General features: G+C 44.5%; 1 long non-coding RNA gene across 1 annotated transcript in view; it reads left to right on the top strand.

Moving 5' to 3' along the window:
• LOC106731478 (uncharacterized) overlaps positions 1–27,071 on the top strand; it is a 146,309-nt gene that overhangs the window by 81,468 nt on the left and 37,770 nt on the right. The window contains exon 3 of the long non-coding RNA XR_012896299.1: positions 24,740–24,819. This is a non-coding gene — a long non-coding RNA (uncharacterized LOC106731478). The remainder of the gene's footprint in view (positions 1–24,739; positions 24,820–27,071) is intronic.

Here is a 27,071-nt window from a genome sequence, read left to right as displayed (position 1 = left end):
ACTGGAGGAGATTGTGAACGTTTCACATCCAAATACGTGGCCTAACTCAGCTCTGATAGGGATTAAAAACGATGTAGTATTTGGGGGAAGATTCAGATGCTTAACATAGCCTTGGTATGATGAGTGGCCAGGTATAATTGAGTTTGCCAAATTCTGATTGAGAGGCAAGAACTTTTGCCAAACACTCTGGTAGACATAACAGGTTTGCTGAACATGAGCTCTTGAAAGACAGAAGGTTGCTACATTGCTCCATACCCTCTCCATACTCTGCAGTAACCATTATGCCACACTATTCACTGGCTGTCCTGGGTGACCTTTTACAGCTTATTCTTGGGAACTGGATAAAAGGTGGAATCCAGCTGTGTGTACAGTATTTATTGGCTGTGTCTACACTGGCATGAATTTCCGGAACTGCTTAAAACGGAATACTATTCCGTTTTCAGTTTTTCTGGAAAAGGAGCGTCTACATTGGCAGGCTGCTTTTACAGAAAAGCCCTTTTTCCGGAAAAACGTCTGTGGCCAATGTAGACTCACTTTTCCGGAAAAGAGCCCCGATCGCCATATTCGCGATCGGGGCTTTTTTCCGGAAAAGACTACTCGGCTGTCTACACTGGCCCTTTTCCGGAACAGTGTTCCGGAATAAGAACTTATGCCCAAGTGGGAGCAGAATAGTTTTTCCGGAATAGCGGCTGATTTTGTACAGTAGAGCGTCGTTGCTTTTCCGGAAATTCAAGGGCCAGTGTAGACAGCTCGCAGCTTATTCCGGAAAAGCGGCTGATTTTCCAGAATAAGTGGCCCAGTGTAGACACAGCCATTCTGTGTGACACAATCATATAATCCAGTGTCTTAGTTGGTTAGGTCCTTATGGAGTTCACCATAGTCCCTTTTCTAGGCTGCCCAAACTAGTGTGGGGTCATAAAACTGCCCTTCATTACTCACTTTCACTCACTAAAGGTTGACTACAACCGAATCTCAGGGTAAAGAGTAAATAAACGGTATTCATTGCATCTACCAGTTGATAAGGTTGGTATTTCTAACTTGTCTACAGAATTAAGACAAATCTTCCATTTAAAAACTGACAATGCATTCGGATGAGAGAAGTACTGTGATGATTTGCGGCAATCATGTACACCAATGTATACTTTTCCTTGCATGGTCGCGAGATGTTTGCTGCCAGGGTCACTTTTGGTTCCTGATTCTATGGAAAATCTCCACAGCTAGTGAATGGGCCACTGTTGCATAGATACATGCTAATCTAGCTAGCATGGGTAAGAACAGCAGTGAAGATGGCATATGGGCTTCAGTGTAGGCTAGCATCCAGAGGAAAAGCCAACAAAGGACCATGGGTACACATGCTAGTGGTTAGCCCATGCTACCCCATCTTCACTGCTGTTCTTGTCCTAGATTGAAACTAGCACAGATGGGCTTACCCATGTTACAATCTCATCTTCACTTGCAGCATAGACACACCTTCACAGTTACCTTCTTAACTGGCCATTTGCTTTCAGGCATGCTAGTTTTTTATATTACATCCTTTATTGAAATTCAGCCTTGGTTCTTATAACTCTCAAGTGAATCCTCAAGTGAATATCAATGAATCCTGGCTGTTCCAGGGTAAAGTCTTGAGTAGTTCTACCTGTGGATTATTTTTTTTTAATCTGACATGCATTCAAATAAAACTGGACATCAATTTAGCTAAATGAGACCTCTCTTCAAAGGTGCCAGTTTTCACGTAAGAAGGTGTTGTGCACTATAGACTAAAACAGTTTTAAAAGGTTTCCTCTTTACCTTGCGTGCGTGATGTTCACAAATGCTTGGAGTCAGACAACTGAAATTTTTACCCATTAGTAAATCATATTTGCACAGCGGGTTTGGCAGAAAAGGACCTGGGGATTACAGTGGATGAGAAGCTGGATATGAATCAACAATGTACCCTTGTAGCCAAGAAGTTGGATTAGTAGGAGCATTGGCAGCAGATCTAGAGAATTCGGCACTGGTGAGGCCACATCTGGAGATGTGTCCAATCCTGGGCCTCCATTACAGAAAGGATGTGGATATATCAAAGAAAGACCAGTGGAGGGCAACAGAAATGATTAGGGGACTGGAATACATGACTTGTGAGGAGAGGCTGAGGGATTTGAGCTTATTTAGTCTGCAGAAGAGAAAAGTGAGGGGGGATTTGATAGCATCCAAAGAGGATGGAGAGAAGTTGTTCTCAGTGGAGACAGATGGCAGAACGAGGAGCAATGGTCTCAAGTTAGTGGGGGAGGTCTAGGTTGGATATTAGGAAAAACTATTTTACAAGAAGAGGGGGTGAAGCACTGGGACGGGTTCTCTAGGGAGACTGTGAATCTCCATCCTCAGAGGTTTTTAAGTCCCAGCTTGACAAAGACCTGGCTGGGATGAGTTAGTTGGGGTTCGTCCTGTTTTTAGCAGAGTGTTGGACTCAATGAGCTCCTGCAGTCTCTTCCAAACCCTATGATTCTAGTCTTCTGAAAGTTACTGCCGTTTTGAAAAGCTTGTTATTTTCAGAGAGATGCCCTTTGCTTCAGCACAGTTAAGACCTGTGGAAATAGTCTCTCCCCCCTGTGGCAGATTGACGTGTCCAGTGTTTTTTCACTTACATTTCTGTAAATAAGTATTTGTTTAACTTGGATTGGCTGAACAGCACTCTGACTAAATTAGTGCAGAATCAGGAGCATCCATATTCAAGCTTTTTACTTCAGTTCCCCCTCCCCTGAAATTAACATTTGTTTTAAATAAATGATTCCCAGAAATTAGGATATCATGTGCCTGAACTTCATCTGCCCCTCTCAGCACTTCTGTGCTGCTCCTGCCCTCTACTTGAAGCTACCCCACCGCAACCCCAGGAGCCTCTTGCTTGCTGAACAGGTCACAGGAAGAAGGGGGGGTGCTGATGTCAGGGTGCCCCTCCCCCACCCTTTACCCCCTCTCCACAGATGCAGGGATAGAGAGAGGCTGACTGCTTTAGGGAGTGTTGCAGGGCCAGAGTAGGGATGAGCCTGCCTTAACCGCACTGCACCACTACCCAGAAGTCACCTGTGGTAAACGATGCCCAGCTGGAGCCTGCATTCCAAACCCTGGCACCAATCCTGAATTCCTCCTGCACCCCAAGCCCCTGCCCTATCCCTGATTCCTCCTGCACCTGAAATCCCTCCCAGCGCCTGCACCCCCCTCCTGCACCTCAACTTCCCATCCTGGGCTCAGCTCAGAGCCCCTCCCACACTTCAAATCCTTTAGCCCAAGATCAGCATCCGCATCCCTCTTCCCCGCACCTCAGCTCTCTGCCCCCAACCTGATAAAAGTGAGTGAGGATGGGGGAGGGAGGGAGAACAGAGTAAGCAGAGGCAGGAGCTCAGAGAAGGGGTGCGAAGGAGGCGGGGCAAGGGTGTTTGGGTTTGAGGTAGATCCTGGATTGTGCTTAAATACAAAAAGTGATCTCGTGAGTAAAAAGAATGGAGACCCCTGAGGTTGAGTGAGTGACAGAGGGAGAGAGGCTGGAGTGAATGGGGTTGTGGCCTCAGAGAAGGAGCAGGGAACAGGTGTTCAGTTTTGCACAACGAGAAAGTTGGCAATTCTAGTGCGGCTCTGCCATGAGGCATTAGAAGAAGGGCATTCCACGAGGAGTAACGGTAGTTCGAATTAGGATCTTTAATTCAAACTGCCTACTCTGTGCCGCATGTAGCCGTGGGCACGGAGTTCGGACTAAGGGGGATTTAAAAATGGCAGCACCCGGGAACATGCAAATGAAGCCTGGGATATTTAAATCCTGGGCTTCATTTGCAACTCCGCTTGCCCTCATTACCCTACCTAGCTCGAACTAATGAGCTAGTGTAGACATACCCAGAGTTACCTCCACTCCTTGGCACTTTGTAGTGGGAACCCATGGTGTAAGGGCTGAGGCATCATTCACACAAATAAATTGAATCCATTGAACTAGCGTGCTTATGAATCAATTCAATTAGAGTGGCGCAAACATGAAGATTGCTATACACCGTGGCAGTTTGGCTGACATTGGTAATTGTAGATGAGTGTTTTGTACCAGTGTAATGAGCTTGATTATGAAACAGGAGTAATTTATATGGAAGTTGTGTTTAAATCAGGCTGCTTGTGCCTTGCGGTTACGCTCTCAGGTTGGGTCCCTGGAGAACTGAACAGAGATTTATTAGACTTGATACTGTACTTAGTTGTACAAGGTGTAGGTATTTGTAATTATCCCAGGTAAGCTGATAGAAGGGAAGTGTTAGCAACACAATGGTAACCCTGATCATGTTACAAGTGACTGTGGCTGCTAGCTGTACATCCCTTAGTACTTATTCGTCCCTGTGCTAGAAAGTTCCTGCACAAAATATTTAACTAAAAGCAGAAGGCTTTATCGTCCATTTCACACAGCTAAGTAATTAAAGATTTTGTGAGTCAATTTGTAATTATTGTAGCTAGGGTGATAACACAGGTAGTGCTGATAGGCCTGGTACTGTATTTATGCCAATATTCTCTACATAACCATCACTGACTACAGAAGGAATGCGTTAGAGTTGTTTGGTTTGGTTTGTTTTTTTAAAACCATAACTGTTGTAAGTCACCTTCAAACCAACGGGCCGGAATCATTTAGGGGAAAATCTTTCAGTCCTTATAAAAGGCCAGCCTTAAAAATTCTACAAGGTCTGAGGATTCTTGCAACTGTCTATACCAGTGAAGTAAGCGTTGCAAAGCATGCCATATTTAACAGCATACATGAGGAAATAATTTCCTATATACAAGTTCTTCTGTCCCATGCACTAAACAAACTTTTCAAATAAGTTTTCATAGCAAAACAAATCTAGCTTAAGGCAACAAGTCCTACAACGAGGAGGGAAGTTTTTAGCCGTCAGAGTGTCACATATTATGAAGACTGATGACTCAATGTAAATGTAAATTAAGAGTAACACCACCTCTAGTTCTCTTATCCTAGATTTGAAGGCATATATTAAACCCTATACAGAAGGATATAACACTCTAGTAGCTGCATTGGCTTCCAGTATGTTTCCGGGCACAATTTAAGGTTTCGGTTATGACCTATAAAGCCCTAAACGGGTTGGGTCTGGAGTATCTGAAGGACTGTCTTCTCCCGTATGAACCTGCCCGGGGACTGAGGTTAGCTGGAGAGGCTCTGCTCAGTGTTCCCCTACTTCTTATGGAGATAAGACTAACATCAACGCGGAACAGGGCCATCTCAGCTTTTGCTCCCAGGCTGTGGAATTCTTTTCCTCGGGATATTCGCATGGCACCAACACCAGCATTGTTTCAGTGTCAGGCTAAAGCTACCTTTTTTACTTGTGCTTTTATTGGTGTTTGAGTCTATATGGGTATGTTCCTCTTCGATATTTTTTAGCAGGTTTTATGTCCCTCTGGGGTCTCGTATTTTAAATTTTTATATATATTTGTATTTTGTTTAAACATTTTTGTAAGCCACCTTGACTATTTTAAATGGAGAGGCGGGGTAAAAATACTTAAATAAATAAACAAACAAACAAACAAAGTATTTCCATAGCTTTTTGTATGTTGAATAGGTCAATATATTTCCAACATGTTGAAGTGAGAACAATATGCAGAGGTAGACAAGGAGTAAAATAGTGGATCTTGGTCAAAAATGATGCTGGGGAGTTAAGTGAATGGTCTTGGCTAATGTGCAGTTTGACTCTTGCTCCCTTGTTCTATTTCCTTTGTTTGTTTCTCAAGCAAAGTTGTTCATCTTCCTTCGCAAACTGTTAAACTACGTTCACCGCTTTTTTCCACTTCCGTGAGTGAGTGTGCCACACAAAACTTTCAAAGAAGCATGGAGAGGCCATTGCTTGCTGTACGGAACTTGCAGAAAAATCGGAAGCGAGGTATTTAAACTTGCTATCAGACACGGTATTCTGAGTTGGCCTGCTGGCTATTTTGCTGTGAGAGGTGGTTAGTTTTGAGAGGTTCAGATGAGACATTAGTTCTCAATGGAAATTGTTTGCATATACTGTGCACACTATTAAGACTGTACCTTAATACATATTGGATCTCCCTGGTCCAGCATTCTTGGGACCTGACTGGTCCAGAACAAGGAAATTTGCCAGACTGTGGAGGTCTCTTCCAACCTGGCCTGTGCTAAACCACTACTCTTCCCCCGCCCCCACTCCCTTCCTCCCACACACACACAAGGACTCCAGCCTGCCCTGCTGCTGCCTGGTCGCTCCCTGAGTGAAAGCTCCCTGAGTGAAAGCTCTCTAGCTCCTGCTGATCCCACTGCTGCTGGCCCCTGCTGCTAGCCGGCTGTTGGGGTCAGATTTCCTTGCTGCACTGCCCATGTGGCCCCCCACAGGGCTCCCGGCTGAGTTGCTGCCTCCTTCCCCTCCATCCTGGTTTGACAAAGCCCTGCCTACGATGATTTAATTGAGATTGGTCCTGCTTTGGGCAGGTGGTGGAACTAAATGTCTTCCTGATGTCTCTTCCACCCCTCATCTTCTAGGCTTCTAGAGACAGCTAATTATCAGAGATAATGCTATACAAGAGAACATGGATGCAGCATGCAAAGATGTTCAGAGCTGAATTCAGCAGTTAAATCAGTTCACAACTTTCATCCTCCATGCTGCCTGCTCAAAGTGTCTTGCAGAAGAAGCTGCTGCAATGGTTGTTCCAAATTGTTCTATTTTTTGAAATTGTTCAGAGATAACAGACCCTCTTTTCTGGTTCCTCAAGTAGTCGAGATGTGTCGAAAAAACCCTATAAGATTATATTAAAATATTGAAGCACTGAAAGATGGTCAGCCAGCGTAGACAAAAATTTGTCTCCTGTGAGATCAGCCTGAGGGTGCCTTAACATGTTAGATGAGATCAAGAACTTCATACAATCTTTTTCCAGAACTTGAGCTGAAAGCGGCTAGCTTGCAAACAAATTCTGCAGCATTTTTGCCTCTTGCTTTGGTTGAGGTATGGTATTCCATTGTCTCAAAAATTAATGTGAGCAAAAACCAAAAATTGCCCAGTCTGGATCCTGATGTTCAAAGAGCTTGTGGTTTACTTAGCAGTTTGGAGGTGTTTTACCCAAATACGTTTTCTGGTTCATAGCATATAAGGAAGCTACTGCTTCCCAGTCTGAAATTTTAGGAATATTTGTGCAATTAAAAGGGAAAATGATTTCAAAAGATGAAAAGTAGCACCAGGCAAACTTTCAAAGGACAAAAGGTTGTCAGATCTCAATAAAGTTTTTGGATGGGAAGTTTTAAATCCTGCCTTAAAACATAGCGTTTTTGAGGTGCAGGGAACTGAGAAGGTTCAGCAGCAACAACCTCATGTGTCAAATTTGAAACTGAGCAAGTAGCGATGCAGAAGATTTTGTCGACAAAACTATACCTGCGTCCACACTGCCTTTAACTTATGTCAACATAACGTCGACAAAACTCAGCAGTTTTGTCGACGTATGTAAACCTCATTCTATGAGGAATAACACCTTTTATCGACAGAGTTCTGTCGATAGAAGGCATTATTGCATCTACACTGTCCTTTGTGTCCACACTGTTATGTCGACAAAGTGGCTTGTTTTGTCGACAGACCTGGATGTATTATAGACGCTCTTTGTCGACAGAAGCTTTGTCGACAGTATCTGTCAACAAAACTTCTGTCGACAAAACCCTGTAGTCTAGACATACCCTTAAAGAAGTATTACCAATGGCTACATTAAAAGAATAGTGCTAGAAGTTGGAAGAAAGAGTAGATTTCTCAATGTCTTCCTTTTACCTCTATAGAAATCTTGAATGTCACTAAAAAGTGATTATGGTATACCACCAAACATCTGAACTGGGGAACAAGTCATATTTTTTTAAATTAGTCTTTAGTATGGCTTTTTATGAAAAATCTGGTAATATTCAAGATTAAGCTAAATGTCCTTGCATCTTGCCTTTGAACATCAAATGAATTGCAAAAGTTTGTCCAGATCTTTCAGGTTTTGTTAGAAAAATGTACTAGTCGATAGCTGTTCAGAAAGCAAATATACTCAATGTCTGGGTTTGTCTACTTCACCATTACAAAAGCTTTTTAATATATCACTGCTTTAAAGTGATTTGATCTTGTCAGAATTTCCTTCATAAACACACTAAACATTTTATGCAAGTGATATACTCCTTTGTCTTCGGGGACAACAAGATAAATCTGCAGTATTTAACCTGAAAGCCAGTCTGTTTCAAAAGTATGAAGGAGTTATCACTGAGAACTAGATCAGTGCCATACCTTATAGTTTAAGTATGCTCTAAAAGGGTGTGTCTACACTGTACCACAGGTCAAAATAAGACACACAATTTGAGCTACGCAAATTGGCTGTGTCTAAACTAGCAAGTTTTTTCGCAAAAGCACCTGCTTTTGTGGAAAAACTTGCCAGCTGTCTACACTGGCCGTTTGAATTTCCGCAAGAACACTGACTTCCTACTGTCTGAAATCAGTGCTTCTTGCGGAAATACTATGCTGCTCCTGTTCGGGCAAAAGTCCTTTTGTGCAAAGCTTTTGCACAAAAGGGCCAGTGTAGACAGCTCAGATTTGTTTTGCGCAAAAAAGCCCTGATCGCAAAAATGGCGATCGGGGCATTTTTGCGGAAAAGCACGTGTAGATTGGCCACGGACGTTTTTCCGCAAAAAGTACTTTGGCGGAAAAGCGTCCATGCCAATCTAGACACTCTTTTCTGCAAATGCTTTTAACGGAAAACTTTTCCGTTAAAAGCATTTGCGGAAAATCATGCCAGTCTGGACGTAGCCATTACGTTTCTTATTTTGCTCTTATTTCATAATTTGGTGCTATCTACATAGAGCCAAATTTCGAAATAACCCGCTATTCAGAAACATCCCTTACTCCTCATGGAATGAGGTTTCCAGGGACATCAGAATAGCGAGCCTGAAATAGCGGTGTATACAGTGAAATCAGTGTATGCTCACATTTACTGCTAGAAAGTCTAATTCTTCCACGCTTGTGCACAACATGTTCCTATAATAATTCAGAGAGATGACATATTATAATAATAATAATGTCGTTTTAAAGTCAAGGCTTGTTCATGCTACAGTTCCTTACATCTGAACCAGAGCCATGCACGTGAAAAACCCTAGTTTTCTAAATCCAGGTTCTACCTACAAAACCAACTTTCCTAGTGCACACTAAGCTGTAGTAATTTGAGTTTAATATGTGAAGTCTGGTTTTGACATGTGTACCTTAGGCTCCTTTTTACTCCTATAAGTCCAGAAACTCAGACTGACTTGAAACTGTGCTATTATGTACCAGTCCATAGAGTGGATAGAGGAAAGGCAAAGTGGTTTATTTTGTCCCTCCACCAGCATTGCAGCCAGCGATGGACTGACACTTACGGGCTTTCATAGGAGTCCTGGACAATCCTCAAAGTTTCACAGGAGGCAGTTTAAAGCCTCAAGGGTAAGAACTAAGAAAAGCTAGCAAGCAAGCAAGCAGTGTTGGGGCTGTTAGGGGGCATATGGGCAAATCTAACATGCATAAGGAAAGCAAACTGTGCAAGGAATAAATCTGTACAACAATCACCTCATTATTCCAGCTTCGTATCTTGTTTTTGTTTAAGGCTTAATTATTGGCCTGCTTTCTACTTACAAGTCATTCTTAAATTACTAGGAAGTGCTTTCAAGTGTCCTGGAAGCCTGGTGTTTGTTTAAGTTTGCAGCCTTAATGTTTAGTTGACACACTATTTATAAACATACAATGTTGCCAGTTACTGACATCTTTCTGTTGGTTTCCAAAATATTTTTCTTCCATGTTGTGTTTATCTCTAATAAGAGACATCAAGAGAGGGCTTAGTTTTGGCTTCGATGCTTGCCAAAGCAAATGGTTATGTGTAAAAGTTCTTTTCATCAGTGCTTCAGCATATTAACAGTTCACTGTAATGTGTGTAACTCTGTATCAGGGTTACAAAAACTTATTCAGAGAATGGAATTACATATGTTGAAGGGATAGAGATGGAGGAAAACACTTTTTTAAAGAGAACAATTCTTAGCAAAGTTTGAAGTAAGAGGATACCATAAGATGTAGGGATATGAATGAAATAATTAAAGTTAGGTTCTATTGTGCCCTTAAAACAAGACTAACTTTTCAGGAAAGTTTCTGCCCAAATAATTCTGCAAATTTAATTAGACTTTGATTTTTGTAGAGTAAACTAACATGCTCATTAGTTCAAATTCTTATCTCTTAAATACACCTAAAAAGTTGCACTAAAGAGATTCAGGAAGTCATATGTACATAGTTATAAGTATGGCTGAGTCTTCTTATATGATTTAAGATAAACATTAGTCAAAGTTAAATCATTGTGCACAATGCTTAGTTAGTTAAAGATGGTTTACATGAGCTAATTTTAATCTAAGATTTGTTAAAGCTCTTTTTAATTATTCTGGAGATTATGTTACCTCTTCTGCTGTACTCCCAATACTGTTCCTTGCATTCCAGATTGAAATCTGTTGGCATATGAAGGCCTAAAGCCTAAGCATTTATCATGATTATGCAAAAAACCTCCCATAAAGCTCTAGGAAAGTAATGCTAAAAGATGACATACAATTATTAGCCAATAAAAGCTGAACTGTTAAGTGGAATTATGTTTAATCACATAACCTTTGTAGGACCTATCTTTACAACTTGCTTAAAGTTGCAATGGAAACCACAAGAAAAGAATAAGTGGATAAAAACATTATAAAAAGGAAAAAAACGAACAATGAAAAGGCAAACATAATGGAATATAACATTTAGCTGGCTAAAAATTTGTTCTGAACCCATGTTAAAGTAGGTCAAAACTGTAGTGACCTTTTATGTGCTGGAAATATGGAGTGTATTCGGAAAAATGGAGTGTATTCGGACATGATGAAAATCTAACTGTCTAGACAGCTGGCTGCAAGGTAGATATGTAATTGTGATTGGATTAATTGCAATGAGGGAAAGCATCTATATAAACCCTTAGAGTTGTAGTCCAACTTGGACATCTGTAGATAGGCCAGGCCGCAGTTGGTAGGTTACCCTTTTCTGATTATGCTGTTTGATCTCAGATGTCTAGTCTGATTAATAAACCGAACTTCAGCTTGATCAGAGGTTTTAAAATTAATAAACAAGCAAAACCCCGTTACTTACAAATCTAACATGGTGCATGGACTTTGTTCATCCAGTTCAACATGTTGGGGGAAAAAGATCTTGGGCAAAGAGATGACAGCTCTTATCAACTAGGAATAAATTGAAATACTTCAGCCGAGATTGTTCTATGAAGAACACAATCTTCAGTGACGCAGCCACATTCTGCACATTCAGGAATATAGGTACACATTCGTGTGCCTGCTGGGTAATCTCACAATTGTGTTTTTTGTTAAAGTAGCAGTGTTGTATCAGATATTCATTCCCTTAGCTTAGTAATGCCAGGACATTGTCAGTTAAGATTAGTATACACCCAACTTTATGTAACGCAGGACTGCCACCATAAGTTAGCAGCAAGACATGCTTACTCCAGAGTAACTTCACTCAAGATACTGTAACTTCACTCAAGACATGCTTACTCCAGAGTAACTTCACTCAAGATACTGTAACTAGCACATCCTTAATGCTAGTCTCCTGGGGACGCAAGCCTTATCTGAAAAGAAACGTCTCCTTTCATAACATGGCAGCAGGAATAGAGGGGGCAAATGTTGAGAGACCTGGAGCAGTGCTCCTCGGCATTGTGATAAAGTTGGTTTTATCCCCCATTTGGTCATCAGTTGTAAAATTTGACAAGGCATTCGGACACCCTATTCTCCTATTTCTGGTCAACAAAAGGGGTCAGAGTGCTGGGAGGTTTAGCCTTTGAGCTCACTGGTTTCAACATGAGTCAGATTGTTGAGAACATATTGATGGCTGTTTTGTAGCCATGTGTCATTTCATGCAGTACCAGCTGCAAAACGCAGGCGGCAGCAGGCATGAAGACTCAGGGTACATCTAGATTACAAGCCTTTTTCAAAAGAGATCGTTTAGATAGCCACAAGACTTTTGAAAAAGCGAACCGCTTTTTCAAAAGAGAGAACCCAGGCAATCTGGAAAAAGGCCTGTTTGCATTCAAGAATGCCTTTTTTCGAAAGAGCTCTTTCGAAAAAAGGCATTCTTCCTCATAAAATGAGGTTTACTGATGTTGAAAAAAACTACCTCATTTTCGATTTAATTTTGAAAGAACGCGTTGGCAGTCTAGACACAGGTGAAGTCTAGGCTACTTTTTTTTGAAAACACTCTGTAGTCTAGACGTAGCCTTACTGTTTTACTGAGATAGTGAAGCAAAATACCATGGTAAAAACTCATGCTTAGTCCAGGTTATGTTTTCAGTAATGTCAAAGTGCACACTCACCATTAGATTGCCCCTTGTATCAGTGGGTAAAGTTGCAGGGAGAACCCCAGAGCTACAGAGATTACCCTGCTCCCTGGGGGACTCTAGTTCCTGTTTCCCTTCTGGACTCCAGACCTACCCTCACTCTTTGTTCTAGGAGCCTACTAATACTGTAGTTCAGCTCTCTAGCCACAGCCAGCCTTCCCGACTAGGAGAGCTCTGCTTCCTCCTCAGTTACTCCCCTCACCTGCTTATAGGGCCTAGTTGCCCAATGGATCTCACCACATAGCTCTGTCCCCTCTGGCCAGGAGGCAACCAAGAGGTGCTTCACTAGTCTCCTTGTGTTTCCTCCCCTTCTCTAGCACTAATGGGGAAAGCCCTTCACAAATAGAAAATATAATTCTTGGAGGCCTTCAGGCCTTCCTTAGTATCATAGAACACTAGAACTGGAAGGGACCTCGAGAGGTCATCGAGTCCAGTCCCCTGCCCTCATGGCAGGACCCAGTACCACAGACCATCCCTGATAGATGTCTATCTAATTTGCTCTTAAATATCTCCAGAGATGGCGATTCCACACACCCCTAGTCAACCTATTATTCCAGTGTTTAACCACCCTGGCAGTTAGGAAGTTTTTCCTAATGTCCAGCCTAAACCTCCCTTCCTTCCTCAGGCAAAAAGAGTCTATCCCCCAAGGTTTCACTATATGCCCTTGCATTGGTTTCATTTCAAAATTACACTCTTCCAATCCTGAGTTCCCGGAGCAAGAATGTTAAAATTGCTAACTCAGGAGTTTGGTTTGGTTTTTAAGCAAGACACTTAGGGCTCGTCTACACTGGCCCCTTTTCCGGAAGGGGCATGTAAATTTCACCAGTCGTCGTAGGGAAATCCGCGGGGGATTTAAATATCCCCCGCGGCATTTAAATAAAAATGTCCGCCGCTTTTTTCCGGCTTTTAAAAAAGCTGGAAAAGAGCGTCTGAACTGGCCCCGATCCTCCGGAAAAAGTGCCCTTTTCCAGAGGGTCTTATTCCTACTTCAAAGGGCGCTTTTTCCGGAGGATCGGGGCCAGTGTAGACGCTCTTTTCCGGCTTTTTTAAAAGCCGGAAAAAAGCGGCGGACATTTTTATTTAAATGCCGCGGGGGATATTTAAATCCCCCGCGGATTTCCCTACAACGACTGGTGAAATTTACATGCCCCTTCCGGAAAAGGGGCCAGTGTAGACGTAACCTTAGGGTATGTCTGCACTACCACCCTAGTTCGAACTAGGGTGGTAATGTAGGCAACCGGAGTTGCAAATGAAGTCCAGGATTTGAATTTCCCGGGCTTCATTTGCATAAAGCCGGGTGCCGCCATTTTTAAATGTCCGCTAGTGCGGACTCCGTGCCACGTGGCTACACGCGGCACGGACTAGGTAGTTCGGACTAGGTTTCCTAGTCCGAACTACCATTACTCCTCGTTTCATTTATATTAAATCTCTCTCTCTCTCTCTCTCTCTCTCTCACACACACACACACGGATATTAATCTGTCAGATAAACTCCCGGTGCTATTATTGGTTTGGCTCTGAGAGCATTTTTGTGGAAGGATGTTTGTATTGAAAGGGAACCAGAGGTACATGTTCATGACTCCATCCAAGTGTGCTGATTAACCTACAAAGGTTAATGACCTGTCTAGCCACTGGACTAGAGTCTCCCCTTCTATCCCAATGACTGTTCCACTGTGGCAAAATACTTAGTCATTGGGGCAAAAAGAAAAAGAGAATGATTATAGTCTAGGGGTTAGGACACCCACCTGGTAGGTGCAAGACTGAGGGTCCAAGCCCTTGTTCCAGTCACTTTCCTTTTTAAATCCCAAATGGAATAGCTTCCACAAAAGAGGCTGAGGGATGCCCGTATGAGAGTATCTCAGATCAATGTGGAGAGTGCTCTCCAGGGTGGTAGGAGGTTCCTGTTCAAATCCTTTTCCCATCCAGCAGGGAGAATGAAACTGGGTATTCTAGCCACTGGGATGAAAACAATAAGGTAGGCACCAAAACAAATGACAGGTTCAGTGACAGAAATCCCCTTGAAACTGTCAGTTGATTGATCATCCTACTGAGCTCATCTACCTGCCTTCTGGGGCGTTCCACCACTCTGTCCTGCTGAGATAGACCTCTGGCCTCTCCCAGTGATGGCACAGAGTTGGGGTCACAGCCCACAGCAGAGTGACAAAGACACTGAGATCCATTCCGCTCTGGGAAGGCTCCATCGAAGGGACTTGACACAGCAATGGGGCTGTCAGAGGCCGTGCCCCAAAACCGTTCTGGAGCCCCCAAAGCTTGTGTCCTTGCCCTCTTCTCCAGGTGCACAAGACCCAAACATCCGGATCAGGCCAATTGTGGCCCCTAAAATACAGTCCCCTCTATTAGGAGGTATACAGCCTCAAGGCCTAGTCCAAAGGGAAGCATCCCCCAAGTCAGGGAGGAGGCTCGTTACAAGGTGCGGAAGGGGGAATGGGACCCGGGCCCTCCCGCTCCACTGGGTTCCAACCCAGGGCCCTGTGGGCAGTGGAATGTTCCGCTGCCTGCTTGGCGGAGTTGTCTTCCAAAACGCGCCGAACTCTGCTTCCTACCGCGCTGACAGGCTGCTCACCCCTCTGGGCGCTGCTCGGTGTATAGGCCCCTCCTAGATGGCTGCTGTTGTTGGGGCTGCCACTGGGGCCACGGCTGAGGTTCCTGCAGCGACGGCTACTGAGGCTGCTGGAGCGGACCCGGATTGGGGGCTTCTCCATCTGTTCCCGGCTGAATGGCCTCTGTGGCTCAGTCCATTCACAGCTCTTCCTTCAGAACTCCTGGCAGCAACGGGCACCTCCTTCCCCTGCAGCACTCAGCCCAGAGTTGCTCCACCAGCCTTTGTGGCTGGAGCATGCCCAGCAGGACTGTGAGGGTGGGGCTGTCTCGGCCAGGTAACCCTGGTTAACCCTGGCAGATGCAGTGCAGGGTTGGTACACTCCGTCATAGGTACCTACAGCTGCTGATTGTAGAAGAGTGGCCCCCGTTCTCACACAGCTCCCCAGGGCTTGGGCTTTGGAAACTTTCTCCATGTGAGGAACGGGATTTAGGACAAGTTTCCTGTCAATCTTCCCTGGGCTAGCTTGGGCTCATCTCTGCTGTGTGGATTATATTCCACGGCCCCTGTCCCTCCACTCACTGCTTAGGGAGGCACTCCTAACTCAGTCTGTGGCTTGAAGTGCTTTGATTTCCTAGTTACTTTAAAGCAAGACACTATAATGCTCAGGGTTGCAATACCCAAGTCCTTTGTGGATCTGGGCTTAATAGCATAACTTCCTCTTACTTTGCCATGTGGTCCCACCACTACCATCTGAACTGCTCCCTTTGTCACCTGATACCTTGAAACCAGGCACAGGTGAGCAGGGCCCAGTGTAATTTTTTCAGGTCCAGTACAAACCTGTAACAAGGGTTCCCTTGCCCGTATCACAATCCCTCACTCAACAGATGCAATCTCACAAGCCATGAGCAAAGTTTTACTTCTAAAATTACTGTTATATATGCTACATGTCTGAAAAATACCCTGTGACGGGGTATATCAACCCCACACGGAAGAGCTGGGAATGAGCGGGGGCCAGCATGCTCCCAGTGGCACCAGACTGGGCTGACTATGGAAGGGAAAGGCAGTGTTGAGAAAGCTCTGGAACCACAGATGCCACCAGACCAGACAGCAGCAGCCAGGCCGAGAGACTCTATCACAGGAGCCATGACCCTGGAGTAAGAGGGCGGAGAACATGGAACGGTAGGAAGTAGCTCAGGGCGGGGAATTGTTCTCCAGGTGCTCAGTGTGTTGTGGCAAGATTCCGCACAGTGCCACTGCCAACAGGGCCTTGGGTTGGGACCCGGTGGAGTGGGAGGGCCCGGGTCCCCCTGCCCCTCCGTAGCTAGCCTGTATGGGTAAAGTTTTCTCACAGGCCTCTGGACTAGGGCTCTGGGCTGTATTAGAGGAGTCTTGCATAAGGACTCGGTCCGCTAGGCTGTATTATCCCTGGTAGAGGGGACCTGAGGGTGCGCTTTGGCCACTAGGCTGTATTATGCATACTAGAGGGAACTTGTGAGACTTCAGGGCCGTATGACGCCTAGTATGAGGGGATTGGGGAATGGACTTTGGCCGCCAGGCCGTATTAACCCTGCTGTAAGAGCCAGTGTGTGGACTTTGGCCTCTGGGCTGTATTATGCCCCTCAGAGGGGATATGTGTAAGGACTCTAGCAGGTATTATGCAAGGAGGACTAGGCTTGAGCTCCCTTCCCTCCCCCCCCCCCAAGAAGGCTGCCCCCTTGACATGCCCCTTAGCTATTTTTGTGCAACATAACACCCAGCCTAAGTAAATTAGACACGTATTCACATATATTTTTGGGCCTGCAAATCCTACCAGCAGCAATAACACTGGCTCCTACTGTCTTATGGTGCTTTCCTCTCCCACCCCCTGTCCCTCCCTCCTTCTTATGCATGAGGAACTCTGGGACTGGTAGTTCTTGGTTTTGATAGGGAAGACCAAGTCACAGAGGAGCCCAGGTCTCTCTGACAGTCTCAAATGACGAGTTCTAGTTCAGGGGTCTCAAACTCCTGGGCCATGGCCCAGCCCCAGCTAGCACAATGATGCAATCTGGCCTGGGTCTCCCAGTGGGGTGGGGGGCTCACTCTTACTAGCCCCCAGAACATGCCCCTTCCCTGCCCTCTCCCCGCATGGCTCCTCATCCCCCGGGCACTTTCCTCTGGAAGTGGGTGATAGGGGAGGATCACATGGGGATTACCTGTTGTGATCCCTGCCTCTGGGGCATCTGGTGCTGGCCACTGTCAGCAGACAGGATACTGGGCTAAGTGGACCTTTGGTCTGACCCAATATGGTCGTTCGTATGTTCTTATGAGCATGCAACTTTGGCGATCACTTGGGGAGGAGGGGAGCTAGCACCATTCAGTGACAATGATTGCTCCCCAAAGCCACATGCTCAGGGGATGTGGAGCCATGGGGGGAGATGGCAGGAAGGGGCAGGACTGGGGGGCTGGTAATGGACAGACCACCTCCCTTGGCCCGCCAGAAGTCTCTGATTGGATTGTGCAATAGCTCTGTCCCCGACTGTCCTCTAGGCCAGGAGTCTGAGACCCCTGTTCTAATTTAATGGTACACACACTCTCTATTGTAGAGAAGGGTGTGGTCTGGGCCAGTAGGCCAGCTACTCACTGGTCAGAATGACGCTTGAGGCTGCTCTAAGCAAATCTCACAAGATCTGGACAATAGATACATAGATCCGGGGGGAGGGGGAAGTTTCTATAAATATCCTCAGGCATAATCTACATTTTAGCCTTGTTTTTTTCCTCATTGTAATGAGGGTTGCAGCCTGGGCCGGCCACCTAGGACTTCTAGGCCCCAGTGAGATGTGCCTGTCCCCGCTTTGTGGGGGCTCTGCAGGTGACACTGAACCAAATTCTTCTAGGGTAAGCCTATTAACAGGTGCACTGGGGCATTCTGGCACTCCAGGAGGTAGCTTTTCACTGGTGTCTCCCCCTTTGCTGCCGTTAGTAAGTCCCACCACAATCAGGCACCCACATATTTATTCACAAGTGAGTTAAAAATTAAACCATTCACACACACACACACACACACACACACCAGTCCCAAAACAAGTCTTACGTCATACTACCCATGGACCAACCAAAAGGTAAGCACCGCACTGCTATCTGAAGTTATGAATTCAAATGCTAATAGTGGACAAGCAGCTCCACAGTCAATAACGCCTTCCGTAAGTCCACCATCCTGAGCGTTCAAAGGTAGGTGCTGTCTGCTGGAGTGATTCCACTGATCATAAATACAAGGATAATGCTCCAGACAAGGGGAGGGGCCAAATGCTATTTCCACCATGGTCTACACCTTGGCTGTGTCTAGACTGGCCACTTGAATTTCCAGAAGAGCACTGATGATCTCATGTAAGAAATCAGTGCTTCTTGCGGAAATACTACGCTGCTCCTGTTCGGGCAAAAGTCCTTTTGTGCAAAAGCTTTTGCCCAAAAGGGCCAGTGTAGACAGCTCAGATTTTTTTTGTGCAAAAAAGCCCCGATTGCGAAAATGGCGATCGGGGCTTTTTTGTGCAAAAGCTCGTCTAGATTGGCACGGACGCTTTTCCGCAAAAAGTGCTTCTGCGGAAAAGCGTCTGTGCCAATCTAGATGCTCTTTTCCGCAAATACTTTTAACAGAAAACTTTTCCATTAAATGCATTTGCGGAAAATCATGCCAGTCTAGACGTTGCCCTTGAGTAACTCAGCTAGTTTGTGTTGCTAAACCCAGAATATCTGTAACCTTCTAGACGGACAGTGATCTCACAGTTCTTTAGCCATAGTACAATGCCACTGACTTCAGCCGAGTTGCTCCTGACAAGTGGTGTAAGAGTACAATTAGGCCCCTCTCCACCTATGTAACCTCTCTACGTGACCACACCTGTTAAAAGCTCTTAGATTCAGTTAGCAGAGTGCCAGTGAGATCACTTATCTTTGGCCCTGAGCTTAAGGTCTTATGAGAAACGTAATTTGGAAATGAGTAGCCGTTCTGTAAACAAGAATGCCAGCAATGGGAGTAGTTTTACTAAGGACATGCGTGTACTCTGAAAAATCCCTTGGCCTGTTTGCAGCATGTAGGTTCCTGGGTGGGGGAGTAATTGCATGGAGGAAAGAAATTACTGGAAGGCTCATTAAATGTTTGCAAAGAGAGAACAGGTTTTCAAAATTTTACTTTTAAAAATAGGGTAGAGGTGGGGAGGGAGAAACAAAAGTATTAAAATTAATGGCTTCCATTCAATGTAATGGGGCTGACAGGCAGCACAGAAAAAAGAAAAAAGGTTAGTGGCTGGAAGCAGAGAGCTCTCAACAGTATGATTCATGCCGCAGAATGCAGTACCTTCGAGTTTCCACGCTTACCTTCCACAAGCTTTGAGGCCTCTGTATTAAGCCTTTTGTTAGGAAAAACCTTTACTCTTCCCCGATTGGCAAGAGGCTTTCCAAGAGTTTGCCATAATTCTGAATGATGGCCAGTGAGACATTATCATGCCGATAATAATTCATTTCAGTTTGCAAGCTAATCAGTGCAAAACCAGGGCTCTGTCTATGAGTTGGTATTCGTACAAAACTAAAACGACGGAAGTTATGAATAGTAATTGCCTGTCAAGCTGTACTGCTGTTTTACTTCAGACTGAACTGATCTTTTGTGACAAGCATTTTTTTAGCATACTCTTTCCCATTTTCTCATGTTTGAAAAAAACTGCCTGTTTCTGTTATAGTGAAGCTCCAACTACTGGCGCTGTTACCAGAATCCCTAAGTTGTAAGAGGCTTAAAAAAAATCTTAAAATTAAGCTTCCAAGACTTCACCAAATCCTATTAACCCCTTTGCTACAGATATAATGAATTCATCCACAATATTATTGAAATACCTAGTACCTATGTGTAGGTATTAGTAGAATAGCAGTAGTCTTTTACTAAGTCATATACAATTATATAATTAAAAAAGTTTCCGAGGGGTAGCTGTGTTAGTCTGTAACTTTAAAAACAATTAGCCCTGTGATACCTTAGGGCTTGTCTACACTATGTGGAAGATCAATGCTGCCACAATTAATCTTCCAGTGTTAGTGAGTGTAGTGAAGACACGCTAATTCGAACTGAGAGAACACTCCCCCCCCATGCCCCTTGTCAGTGCCAGTACTCCTACTACTCACAAGGAGTAAGGGAAGTTAATGGGAGCATTTGCTCCCGTTGACCTCCCACTATGTGGATGGTAATTTAAGATTTGTCGACTCGAGCTCTGTAATTAACATAGCTGGAGTTGCATATCTTGCCCTTTAGTGTAGGTGTGCCCTTTGATCTTAGCACTTACAGCAACATTATAAAATCCACTTCCTTGACTTGTATAGCATTTGGAGTAAAGTATTCTGTCACGAGTAATAGAGTTTCACAAATGCATCATAATAAGGTTTTTAAATGTAATAATCTCAGTTGAATATGTAACTATTCAAGCAACCTGCTATACTAACATCGGGAAGAGGAAAATAACTTCCCAGAGACTTCAAGAGGAAAAAAAACAGGTCACATACTTCTGGTTATATTTTTTTTTCAGATGACCCATGTTACAAACAAGAGCCATATCCCTTCCTCACAAAGTCGGTTAATTGGATTTGGCCCCAAGCTCTCAACACACCCTTGAATACAGTTCTGATTTGCTCCTTGCTGCCTAATGCTGTTATTGGACTTGAAGCACAACTGGGGAACAGCTGGAGCCAGGGCTGCCAATAGCAACACCCTAATGCTTGGGACTTGGTTTGAAGAGGGTGTGAAGAACAACCAGAGCTAGCATCACATCTGGCACAGAAGGTCTCCTGTGCCAAGCATGTTGACTGGCCCTCATTTGCCTTGTGGACCATTGTGTGCCAATGAATTTGGTTTAAAAGATACATTCTTGTCTTGTGAGGCCAATGGTGAAAAATATACTCTACCAAGAAAACAAATTGAGATTTCTGTTTGTTTAGAGTTGGATTACAAGGGTTGGATAACAAACATCTGTTTTAAATTGCTATTCAAAATGGTCCCCTTGTGACTAGGATACCTACCTACCTGGAACATCATCACTGTGAGTATGATTCTTCTTTCAGCTATAGCAGTCCAACTGGTTTCAGAGCACAGTAGTTACCCTATGGTTACATGTAAATGTATACATTTAGGGTGCGTCTAAACTACATGGCTCCATTGATGGAGCCATGTAGATTAGGTTGATTGGCAAAGGGAAATGAAGCCGCGATTTAAATAATCGCAGCTTCATTTAAATTTAAATGGCTGCCGCGCTGAGCCGACAAACAGCTGATCAGCTGTTTGTCGGCTCAGCGCGCTAGTCTGGACACTCCCGCACCGACCTGAAAGCCCTTTATCAACCTTCCTGTTATGCCTCGTAGGATGGGGTTTACCGGGGAGGTCGATAAAGGGCTTTCATGTCAGCAGGGGAGCGTCCAGACTTCCCCGATCTGCCTACCAACAGCTGATAGGCAGAGCGGGGCAGCCATTTAAATTTAAATGAAGCCGTGATTATTTAAATCGCGGCTTCATTTCCCTTTGCCGAACAAACAAATCTACATGGCTCCGTCGATGGAGCCATCTAGTCTAGACGTACCCTTAGGGACAAAAATATAGGCCATATTTACACTAAACTATCTGTGGAACAGTGACTCTGACAAGGAATTTGGAGGAGTGAGTTGATGATCAGCTCACCATGATGCGGCCCACCAAGCCACCAGATCTGGCCTGTGGATTTTGTGGGGAGCCCCAGGCAGGCTCCCTGCTTGCCTCGCCCCACCAGGGTTGGCCCACAACATTTTGGCACCTGAAGCGGGGAACTCAAATGATGCCCCCTCGCTTGGGCCAAAACTTTGAAAGATCTCAATTCTGCCTTCTTCCTGTTCTACTCCTCTCATGGGACTGCTCTGCTATCTACCCCAATAAAGGAGAACTAACAACTTAAAATGCCTTGTGCAAAAATTGTAAGTAACACTTCACTTTCAAACACCTGAACAGCAAATGTAACTAGTGTAATGTGCATCTAGCGCAGAGAGAATACATATGCACCAGCAGCAGACACAATTTTCTACACTGTGGGTCCTAGTGGTGCCCTCCCACAGTCTGGCACCTGAGGTGGCCGCCTCAGTTTGCCTCACGGTAAGGCCAGCCCTGCGCCCCATCCACATGCTGCTCAAACTCAGCTGCAGAACGGTTTTTCTTTAAAAACTGTGTATCCGGAGAGGAAGGGGCAAAGCTTTAGGAGCTGCTCCCGCCCCCAGCACAATCCCATTGGCCAGTTTTTGGTCAGAAACTGGTCAATGGGAGCTGCCTGTTTCAATAACAGGCAGCTATGAAGCACAAGGGATTCCAGAGCACATGGCTACTGGCTGGTAAGTTTTCTGGCTAGAGCTTGCCTCTGGCACTCCAGTCCCTCCCTTCCCCCACCCTTTGCCCCCCGCTCCTGTCCCTACGCCATATACCCAAATCCTCTGCCCCCCCCTCCTGTACCCATATCCCCTCCCAGATCTGGCACCCTAATCCCCTGCCCCAGATCACTATCCCCTCCTTTCCTAGCTCACAACCCAAATCCCTGCACCCTCTCCTGTACCCCAATTCCTTGCCCTGGGTCGCTATCCAACCCCCTGTACTCCAGTCCAGTGCCCCAAGTCATAACTGACTCCTTCACACAAACTCCCTCCCTCACCCCAACCTCCCTTCTGCACCCAACCTCCATCCCAGACCCTGCACCTCCTCCATTAATATCATGGAAGAGTGCAGCCATCGACCACTTTCCAAATTCTTGGAGTGGCTCCCCATAAAAAATTATTGCCCACCCTTGCTATAAGGGCTAATGCAATCCTTGGATAGTGAGCAGAGGAATCTCAAGTAGGCTAAAAAGGTTATTTTACCTCTATTTAACACTACCGTGACTGCTATTGGAATACTGAGTCCAGCTCTGGTGTCCATAATTCAAGGAGGATGTTGCCTGGAGAACTCAGAATAGAGCCGTGAGAATTAAAAGATTAGAAAACATGCCTTATAGTTACAGTTAGTGATTTTAGTTTATTATCCATTTATTGTGTGATGATGTGATTAATTAATATGTTATAGTACATATATTCAATGTACACTAATTAGAATGTTTAGGATTATAAAAGTATAACATTGTGCAGTATTTAGAGTAACCATGTATTTGATTTAAGTAAGACAAGCTGAAAAGCAGCAACCTGCAAGTTGAGGCCTACAAGGTGTGGGAAACAAGAAATGCTAACACAAGTGACCAAAAAATAACCCAGTACTCTAAGACTATGGGAAAGGAGATACCAAGTGGCAATATGTGCAAAATTACCCAGAAGATTAATATTAAATCATAAAAACACTGTAAAGGCACATCTGTCTCTGACATGTGTCTTAACCACAGAATACGGGTTGTGCATCAGTGCTAATGAGCAGAAAGGGAAATTACACATAGAGATGCAAGTGACCATTCGAGTCACTACTTGGCTACTTGTTTTACCCCCCTTGCTGCCTCTGTATAAAAGGCCGCAAGAGAGAGGGGGAAACAGGAGCCAGTGCTGGGGAAGCCAGCTTAAAAGACAGTTCTCCCTAGTACCGTCTCCACAGTGCGAGGAAGGGGAGTAGAGGAAGCATAGGCACAGCGGTCTGGGACTGCTCAGTCTTGGCTCATGCCAGTTCCAGTCCGCTGTGCTCCTGCATCTTAAATGTGGTAAGAGCCAGGTTCCCCAGCTCTTACTTCCTTTAAAATGCAGAGACACAGTGGTTCAGGACCTGGCGGGAGCTGGGACTGCTCGTGCCAGGTCCAGGACCTACCCCTGCTGTGGCTCTGCAATTTAAACGTAGTAGGAGTCAGGCTGCCTGTGTGCATGAGTCCTACTATATTTAAACTGCAGAGCTGCAGTGGGCTTCTTATCAAAATGTATCAAATACATGATTAGTCAGTTACCTACTTCTTAACATCCTTATTTCCACAACCTATAAAAAATTGAGTCCCTTGAGGTTTCCAGATGACACAAGCCAATTAGAAAAAAGAGAGCGGTGGCTTTTATGAACATTCACAAAATGTAGGTATAGATGAAAATCACTCTATGAAAAAGGAATGCCCAAAATGAGACAATTGAGCTTCCTATGAAAGATTCGAGCAGGAACTATCCCTCTAATGGTGATCATGCCAGGAGACACCCATCAGACTCTAACACTGCTGTAAAGGATGTGAGTATATTTATTTGTATGGGTCTCTATAGAATTTCTATATCCCTGGATTATCATAACTTTAATTGTAACTTTAATATAACCCGTCGGTCTAAATCTAATACTTGTAAATGTATGTGTGTTCCTGAAACACTCACTCTAAAGCAAGTAGCAGAGGTGACTGACACTCTGTTAAGTATGAGATGGTAGCCCCCCGGAGCCAAACCCATGGTGGTGTATAAACTTCACCTTAAATAAAATAAAAGGCTACATAGTTATAAATCAAGGAACTTAATCTCTTTATCTGAACGAAGAAAGTGACAGGACTACCTACACGGGGAATAACTATTTAATAATTAACATGAGCAGCAGCCATACCCAGTTAGACCAACGTACTATTTAGGTCAGTATCCTATGTGTTAATTGCAGCGGATTTCAAATGCTATTTGAAGGAATGAACAGGGCAGTTCTGAATGAGTCCTCCCAGTCAGCATCTGGCTGTCAGAGGCTTAGACATCGGTAGCATGACCATCTTGGCCAACAGCCAGTGATGAACCAATCCTCCATGAACTTATTTTATTCTTTTTTGAATCCCATTAGTGTTTGGGCCTTCAACATCCCCTGGCAAAGAGTTACAAGCTGGCTGTGCATAAGTGGGCTCTTCAATCAAGCAGAGAAAGGTAAAATGTGGTCCAATTGATGGAAATTGAACCTAATCACATTCAGACTGGAAATAAAAGCAAAAACCTGTAACTGAGTAATTTTCCTTTCGAACAGTTTTCCAAGGTGGATTTTCCATCATGGAAGTTTTATGAAAACTATGTATTGTTAATATAGAAAAAAATACAGAAAGGTAAAATGACTTACAATCTGGATGTCACCAGATACCATACATTTAACAGTATGTCCAATAAAATTGCACAGTTATGCAACTTAACAACTTGTCAAAGCTGTAAGTCCAGACAATACAAAAATATGTCTCTGTGAGATTGTCAGAACATAGCTCAGAAGGGTGCGGGTAACCCCAATAGTAAAGACGCACACAAATAGGCAGTAAAGCACTGGTTCACATCGTGCAACCCATGGGCCATTTGCAGCTCAGGCACACAGCTGTGGTCCATATGACATCCTCAGAGCTGTATATATAGTCCCTGGTTCTGGTGACCTCCATTATGCACCCAAGGGATGGAGCAGGATTATACTGGGAGGCTAACCCAATCTACTGCCTGTGCCAATGAGGCCAAATGGCGATTTTGAACATTTTAGCTGGAGCAGAACTGGCCCATACATGCCTACCCAAATGTGGAGTCATTCCTCCTGGCCGCTGTACAAATATACCCATAGCAGCAAGGCAATGCTTCTTACGCTGGTGATATATATGAGTGAGAGTGAGATGATGCATCCCACATTAGACCTAGAGAGCTGTCCAAAATAGCAAATAGGTTGAGAACCACAGCAATAAAGGAAAGGAGAAAAAAAGAGGAGAGATCATGCAAAAGGAAGTCTTGCATTATTGGGCTATCTCTGCATTCTTTATCCAAGTGGGTCATGAGACAGAGTCCAATTTTTTAAAATAAAATACTGTATTCTCTTTTGCTGCTAACTCTAGTTAAAATACCACTGGCAATCTTTCAGTCAAAGGCTGGATATTCTTCTAAAAGATATGGTCTAGGAATTATTTTGGGGAAATTCTACGGCCTGAATTACCCAGTCAGACTAGATCAGGGCTACTCAACTTTGGAAGCCCTGGGGGCCACAATGATACTCATAGCACATGCCGAGAGCCACATGGTGAGGTTGCATGTATATATGCAAATAGCTTCTTTCACATTAATGGGCATGAATACAAAGATTAAGGCAAGACTACACAACATGCAGGACCCATTTAAGTCAGTTCTGCTGATGTTAATAAAATGCGATATTTACCCGATTTCCAAACATATGACAGCACTTTTAATGAGCAATGGCAGTCCCGGAATTTAACTAACAAAACACATATCAACAGAAGACCATTATATTGACTAACTTTTTGTTTTGTCTCCCATCCGTGGGTCTCGTGTTGAGCCTTGTGTAAATACAAACTGTGCCGCGGGCTGCAATCCAATGGGCTGTGGACCACATGTGGCTCACGGGCCATGTGTTGAGTAGCCTTGAACCAGATGGTCATTTGATCTGAGGAAGTGGGTCTGGCCCACGAAAGCTCATCATCTAATAAACCATCTTGTTAGTCTTTAAAGTGCTACATTGTCCTGCATTTTGCTTCAACTACCCCAGACTAACACGGCTACATTTCTATCACTATTTCAGACCTAGGAATCTATGACGTGTAACCATACAGGCAAACTTAAGCTTCCAACCTGTAATATAAAGGGTTATATAAAAGGATGAGTTTTTGTGACAATGGCTTGGCAGTTGGGATGATGGCTTACTTATGAGAAGAGTGAAGTTACGTCCCTCCTAAGATGGATATGAATATTGAAGCAAAGCTGGCATGACAATTCATGATCACGTTTTCAATGACTGGAGGTTGGCGTGCCCATGAAATTACTCATGTATCCACCTGATCATCTGCTGTTTGAAGCTGGAGCTAATCAAGAGCAGCCCTCGACCCATGTCCCTTCTCACCGAGATGTGACCCCGCAGGACGGATGTAGGGTCCAAGCCTCCCCACAGGGGCTAGGCTCCCTGGATAGCTTTTGCCACAGCTCAGCTCTGATTCCAGCTATCAGCCTGGCCAAGCTGTGGGAGAATGAGTGGGAGCAGGAGTGAGGTCTTTGGGAAAAGAGGTGGAAGAGGGGAGAAGGTCCATCTCACCCCCCATCAGGACATTACTAGCAGGGGATCTGATTATTATCAGCTCCCCTACCACCACCAATCTGTGCCTGCCCAAGGCTACTATGCCCATGGGTTGGGATGGCCGCTGCATGCCTCC

This window comes from Pelodiscus sinensis, chromosome 17, assembly GCF_049634645.1.
Source record: "Pelodiscus sinensis isolate JC-2024 chromosome 17, ASM4963464v1, whole genome shotgun sequence".
In the NCBI taxonomy this organism is placed as follows: domain Eukaryota; kingdom Metazoa; phylum Chordata; order Testudines; family Trionychidae; genus Pelodiscus; species Pelodiscus sinensis.
The sequence above is the reverse complement of the archived record's forward strand: the minus strand, read 5'-3'. Positions and strand labels throughout refer to the sequence as shown.